Below are 6,294 nucleotides of genomic sequence, written 5' to 3'. Positions count from 1 at the left end.
TTTGTATTTTACTGAAGTAATTACACCAGAAATCACAACAGATATTTATCTCCCAATATCGATTGCAGATTTCAGCAACAACACTGATGCCTATGCAAAATAGCTCCTGATAGTCGAATTTATCTGTCAAAGGTTTTATGCTAAACAAATGAAACCAAAGTGATTTGTCAAAAAATCGTTTTTCTATCAACATTAAACAAGCAGCAAATACTGTGGCGATGAAAACCGATTTTTGCAGTGTTGTTGGCCAGTCAGTCTAACTCGACATGGTTGGTTCCGAGTAACAAGGTTCTCTTTCGGATCTTCGAACTTACCGGTTGTACGCTCAAATTCATCAGATCTTTTCCTTCAGTCAACAACTTCTTTCTCATGCAATTGCACTTCTTTGATCAATGACTTTGAGATATACACATTGTAGCGCTTGCTATCAAATTTTGGCTCGTAATTGCTAAGCCTTGACGCAAGTGCCAAAAATTTGCCGACAGTGTATAGCCATAGGACATTTTGTACTTGCCTTTGAGGCTTATATTCACGATTAAATTTGTGTTCGGAAACAAAATCTTGTCTTCGAAAACAGTTAACTAAACCGAGTGTTTGGGAGCAAAAAGTTATCAGAGTTCTTTTCGACTGTATATTTTCTCCTTAGACAACAGTAGCGCCAATTTAATGGGTTTATGGCTGCTCACAGCTGTCTTTCGGCTCGGGAAGACAACTGAATCTGAACTCAAAAGCATAATTTTGTTCACGTGAGAGGTTATCAGACTATTTAGTATTTAGGGGTGGCTAAGGCGGAGTTCTATACGACAAGGCATCCAAAGTTCTTTTGACTTCAGACACTGGGCCCCCCAGATCCACGAAGTCTTTCGCTATTTTATTTGGTGCCGTCAAAACAAAAACCAGTAACCGAACAGCCGTCCCCGATGTAGACCATATCAGGTGACGTCTCCAGGCATTTGAAATCCTCCCTGGAGTAACCCCTGCAGGAAGCATGGACCACGTCAGGCAGCACACACACAGGATACAGATTTCACTCGGGGACTTCACTCGGGGACCCATCTCGATCACCACGTGCTAGGCATATCAAACAAGAAAAATTTTAAGTTTTTGTAAATTTTTTGCAAAATTTTTATCAAGATTCAGATTAAATTATTTAGACGGTGATGCAGAACAAAACCCTAGGCTTTTTTGAGGTCTGATGAGTTGATTAAAAATTTGAATGAGGGGAGAAAGAGAGAAAAAGGATCCAATTAAAAATTTAGTTGAAAAATTTTGATCACAACACAAAACTTTCAATACTGGGAACATGGTTGACTGAAAACAAAATTTCCTCATTGTGGAAAAAATTGAATGGATCACATAAAACTTTTAATAAAGATTGCAAATTAAGAAAAAAAGAACAAAGTCGTTGTTGCTTTTTTTGTACTAAAAATTTTGCTCCTAGAGTCAGAGCCGACATAGATACCTTTGTATCACGTGGTTTTGATTCAGTTGGGGTCAATTGAATAAAAAAAATTGGCAAGACATGCGAAGAAAAGCTTATAAAAAATGTTGCTTACGCATCTCGAAAGCACCTCAACAGCAATTAATGAACATTTTTCGTAAAACTTTGCCTTGAAACTTAGATGAAGCTATTGTGGAATGTGATTCGGTAACTTTGATGGAAGACAATTTTATTGGCTACTTAATCAACTATGAGAAAAATTGCCGGAACATTACTGCGTATGTTCTAAATTTGGCTCCACCGAACAACAAAACTAAGCTGAACAATCTCTCAAAATCTAATAAAAGCCACATCGTAACTGATTGCGAAATAACAGATGCTTCTTTCGTTTTCGATTGATTATTTTAAGTCGACCACTTTCGATCGGAAACAGAATAGATCCGAAATTCTCTGTAAAAAGTAATCATTAATTACCACGAAATAAAGTGATTTTGATAAAAATAGAGAGAAAATATTGAATAATCAATCTCGGGCAGTCTTTAGCTTCTCAACAAAAGAGAAATTCGAATTTTTCCTGTTTCATTGTTGTAGATATATTTGCAATGCTTATTAAAATTGTATCTCTAACCGTTAAAAAAAATTCATGAAGTGAGATCAACCAATAGGAGCAAGAAAATTTTGAACAGTTTGAGAATAAAATAGATCGACTTCGAATGTTTATTGGCTTTCAAAAAAGAGCAGAGACAAAACGTAATTTTTAGGCGACAACATTTAATTTCAGACAAACAGTTTTGCCAAAAAAATCCCACCAAATGAAAGTGAAAGAGAGTTCCTCAAAAGAAATTTGGGAGAAGCAATAAATTCAATTTTGAAACACTTTTTTTAGACTACAAGGCATAAAAGATAGATGAAAATCAATAAACAGCATGTGAGGTTCGTTACATCTATCTAACAAGGAACAACAAAAAGTATCGTAAAATTCCATGCAACAAATAGGAAGCTATACCGGAATAAAACATCTCTTTTTACATTTGAGACACCAAATTGAGAACAATTTGCGTTTTAAAACATGCTGGGGATTTGAATTAATAAGGGATTTGAATCAAAAATAACCTTCAAGTCCATGCTCCGTTCTTTCTTGCGCAGCTAAAGACAAAATTTGTGTAACTGCGTTATAATTAAATTACATATTCAGCAAAAGTTTGCGACAACAAATTTTTCCCAGTCGGTTGTAAGATGCGAATGTTACATCTTAAATCAAAACAGATGATCAACTAATTGTTTTTGACAGCAGAACTATATCAAGTTCCTCAAAAGTGGTAAAGGAGAAGTAAATGTCTTCTAGATCGAAACCCTTTCCAGAGACTGCAAAGAGAGAAAGATTAACGAAAATTTGAAAACACCCTGAGAAGTTCTTTGCAATTATGTCTTTCGGACCTTGCACAGTCCTTTCTTGGGCAATTAAAGAATTAAAGACTAAGTATGTGTTAATGCTTTACAATTATTTTATGTATTCAGCGAAAGTTTGCGACAACAAACTTTTCCCAGTCAGATAGCGGAAACTTCCAATTGCCTTTACTCAACAAATGTGATAAATTAAAAGTTATTAGCAATCGAGCTCTATCAGTCACTATTCCAAATTTTGAGTTTTATCGAAAAAATTGTGCAAAAAATATCAAATTATCGTATGGACAAAAACATAATGAGTCAAGTATAGGTCAAATTCACAAAAAAGTTCTACCAGCGATGACTTAATCTTACTAACGGAGTCATGTAAAAATAGATAGAAGAAAGTTGATTCAATGAAATTTCAAGGACTCATCGAGAGCATTTGGTTCAATTTCATTTGAATCTCCAACAAAATTTCAAGGAAGTGGGATTAAATCAAATTGCAATAAAATTATTTGTAATTATCAAATCACTAGGTACCGACGAATGCGTGTTAATGGTTTATACCATGTTTAGTACTAAATAAAGGAGACGTGAACCAAATCTAGGTTGCTTGTTCCATTAATGTTTGGCTTAGAAGTTAACGATCTCAAATTTGAACGCAGATAAAAAAGATTATATCAAATTCAGAACAAGTTGTAACTTAACCAAAGAATTTAAAACTTTTGTTGTCGCCAACAAAATTGTTTCAAAAAACAAATTCATGTATCTTGTCATAACAATTAATAATAAACTCCAATTTGAATCTCAATTAAGAAAAACACAGAGAATGGCAGCACCTAAAAAACCATAAAAACAAATGCGTTTTCGCATTGAGAATAGTCGACGCTGTTTTTTTAACCATTTGAAAAAATCTGTTTCGTTTTCAGATCGACCAGTCAACTATAGATTGAAAGTAACTTTTTAAACTTTTAATTAGAAAGCTCAAACGCTGTGAGGGTCAAAAAAATACTTTAAGTGTTCAACAGCGACTTGACATACGCTCAGTTTTTTTTGTTATCAGGATGACATCAGCAATCAGAAGCTAGCACTCAGAAGCTAGCAAACAACAAGAAATTACCACATGCATGTCCAAAGAAAAAAAAACTTTTTACAAGAAAACCGGTTGGCCAATTATCTTAACAACTCGTCTTTTCATGCCATAGCTAGCGCTAGGAAATTTCTACCCAAATCACAGTTTTTCAACCCAAATAAAACAAAACAGAAAAGAAACGTTTTAAAAAAAAAGAGTTTAACTTGACATTTAACAATGAGTTTTCCGGAGTTTGAGCATTCGAAATGAGAAAATCATTGTTTTTGTTTGAAAAATTTGACAGAGCCCAGAAAATCTTTTTAGATGATTTATATATGGATTTTTTACGCAATTTGGTTATGTTTGAAACTGCTTGAATTTGCATACATTTGATTAAATTAAAGCATCGTTTTCCATATTTTTCTTGTTGATCTTCTTCTATTGTTCAATTCATAATCAAACTCTTTCACAAATGCTAGCATCGACCAGATTAAAATTGTCCGCGAATAATAATTAAGAAACAATTATATCAACTAGTAAATCGAAAACAGGAGAACAAACATTTAATATTTTCATTACTGCAAAACTTTCGGAAGGTCCGAAAATAAACCATTAGCAAATCAATTAGATTAAATTAAACAATTTTTATAATTTTTTCTTCTGTTTTCAAACTTTCATATTGAAAGTTTATTTAAACGTTTTTATTTCCATTATTTTCGTTAACCAATAAACTCCAGAAGGAAAACATGCTTGAGAGTTATTTTGCTCTAGGGAGCAAGTTATTTGCAATAGTATATTTTAGTGTTTGTTCTCGTCCTTCGTTTCCGTTGCGCGTCTTGATGGATTGTTTGCCCAGACCTATTTGCAAGGCCTCCAAAGTCATTAGTTTTTCTGCCTCAGAGCATTGGTTTATTACGGTGTAATAAAACGCCAGATGTTGTCTCTCTGGTCAATCTTTATTTTGACTTTCTAATATCCTCATTGTTGCAAATAGAAGGTTTGCCAAATATAGACGGAACTTAAAAGATGGAACTTTGTTTATGAAATTAGGTATAGTGGACTATAACCCACTATACCTAATTTCATAAACAAGTGGAACGATATTTTGCCGGGCATTTTTAGGAATGAAAGACAAGAACAAACTTTTCTATCAGCAGAAGTTTTTTTTTTAAATGGAAGCACCAGATCTTTCTAGTTCGCACTGATATTTGTGGTAAAAATGTTTTTCGGTTTTGCCTGTTGCAAATGTTCTGTGTTTGCGATATTTTTACTTTTTCAAATTTTTCTTTTTAAAACCTTTGCTTGAAGTCCAGTCCTTCGGATATGGTTTCCTTTTAAAAATACTTCAATTTTTTGTGCATCGTCGAACCCTTGGCAATGACTAGTAATTCTAAACGTGCTATCACAGCAGTCTGTTTGATGTCCTTATGTGCTGCCTTGATCCACAACTCTTGATTTGAAGTAAAATCTATATTGATTATTTTAAACAATTCACACTGTTTTCTTGCATTTTCATGCGTTTTACGGCATGCAACGCACGAAAAAAAAAACATTTCAAAAGTACAAATAGTACAAAAAGTAAATATATTGAAAATGGACATGCGATGCCTGCTTGCACTACTCTAGAAAGAGCCGGACTGAAATTTGGATCTTTGGTTGAAAATTGTTCGCGACAAGCTCAACGAAGTATCTTCAGAAATTGGCCAGCAAGGAAGTTGAAGATTTAAACTTTTCTGCAACTCGAAGTTTAATATATGGACAGTCAGTCTGCCAGTACAGCTACATTTTTTCAGAGGGTACATTGTGCAGCTCATGGCCACCAATCAAGTCAGATCCCTCAACGCTAATCTGTTGATCTCAACGTCATCTTTACACAGTTAGTGAGTTTTTAAATTCTACTCCTCTGCATAAAGAGGACTAGAATTATAAAAAACTCACAAATTGTGTAAAGATGACGTTGAGATCAACAGATTAGCGTTGAGGGATCTGACTTGATTGGTGATATAAAACATGGAGGCCTATTATGGAGAGACAATATGTTTAATTTTAACTATGGATAAAAATAATTAGCTCCTGCTTCAATCATCCATTTTAAACTTATTTTGAACACAAACTCCCCCTGCCAGGTTATCTTATATTTGACTTTGGATTTAAAGTTTTCTTTTATTTAAATTAGTTTGGTTTAAAAATTTTCAAGAGAGGTTTTTCCATAACACAATTGTTTTCAGTACGAAACTTGCTGAGAAACATAGATGAATTTATACTCTCCACTCTTTTTTTCGTGATTTTTGTTGTACATCAATTAGACCAATTTTCTAAAATTAATCTAGTTCATTTCTCGTCTCGATATTTGGACAAATAAGGCATAATTTATATCAGTAAATATGTTGAA

At 33.7% G+C, this 6,294-nt stretch overlaps 2 protein-coding genes across 2 annotated transcripts in view; one reads left to right on the top strand and one right to left on the bottom strand.

Moving 5' to 3' along the window:
- Positions 1-6,294, top strand: part of LOC142352034 (uncharacterized) — a 309,880-nt gene that overhangs the window by 107,003 nt on the left and 196,583 nt on the right. The gene's annotated exons all lie outside the window — the stretch shown is intronic.
- LOC142352035 (small ribosomal subunit protein uS11-like) overlaps positions 1-6,294 on the bottom strand; it is a 211,574-nt gene that overhangs the window by 90,371 nt on the left and 114,909 nt on the right. The gene's annotated exons all lie outside the window — the stretch shown is intronic.

This window comes from Convolutriloba macropyga, chromosome 13, assembly GCF_964194025.1.
Source record: "Convolutriloba macropyga chromosome 13, txConMacr16.3, whole genome shotgun sequence".
In the NCBI taxonomy this organism is placed as follows: domain Eukaryota; kingdom Metazoa; phylum Xenacoelomorpha; order Acoela; family Convolutidae; genus Convolutriloba; species Convolutriloba macropyga.
The sequence above is the reverse complement of the archived record's forward strand: the minus strand, read 5'-3'. Positions and strand labels throughout refer to the sequence as shown.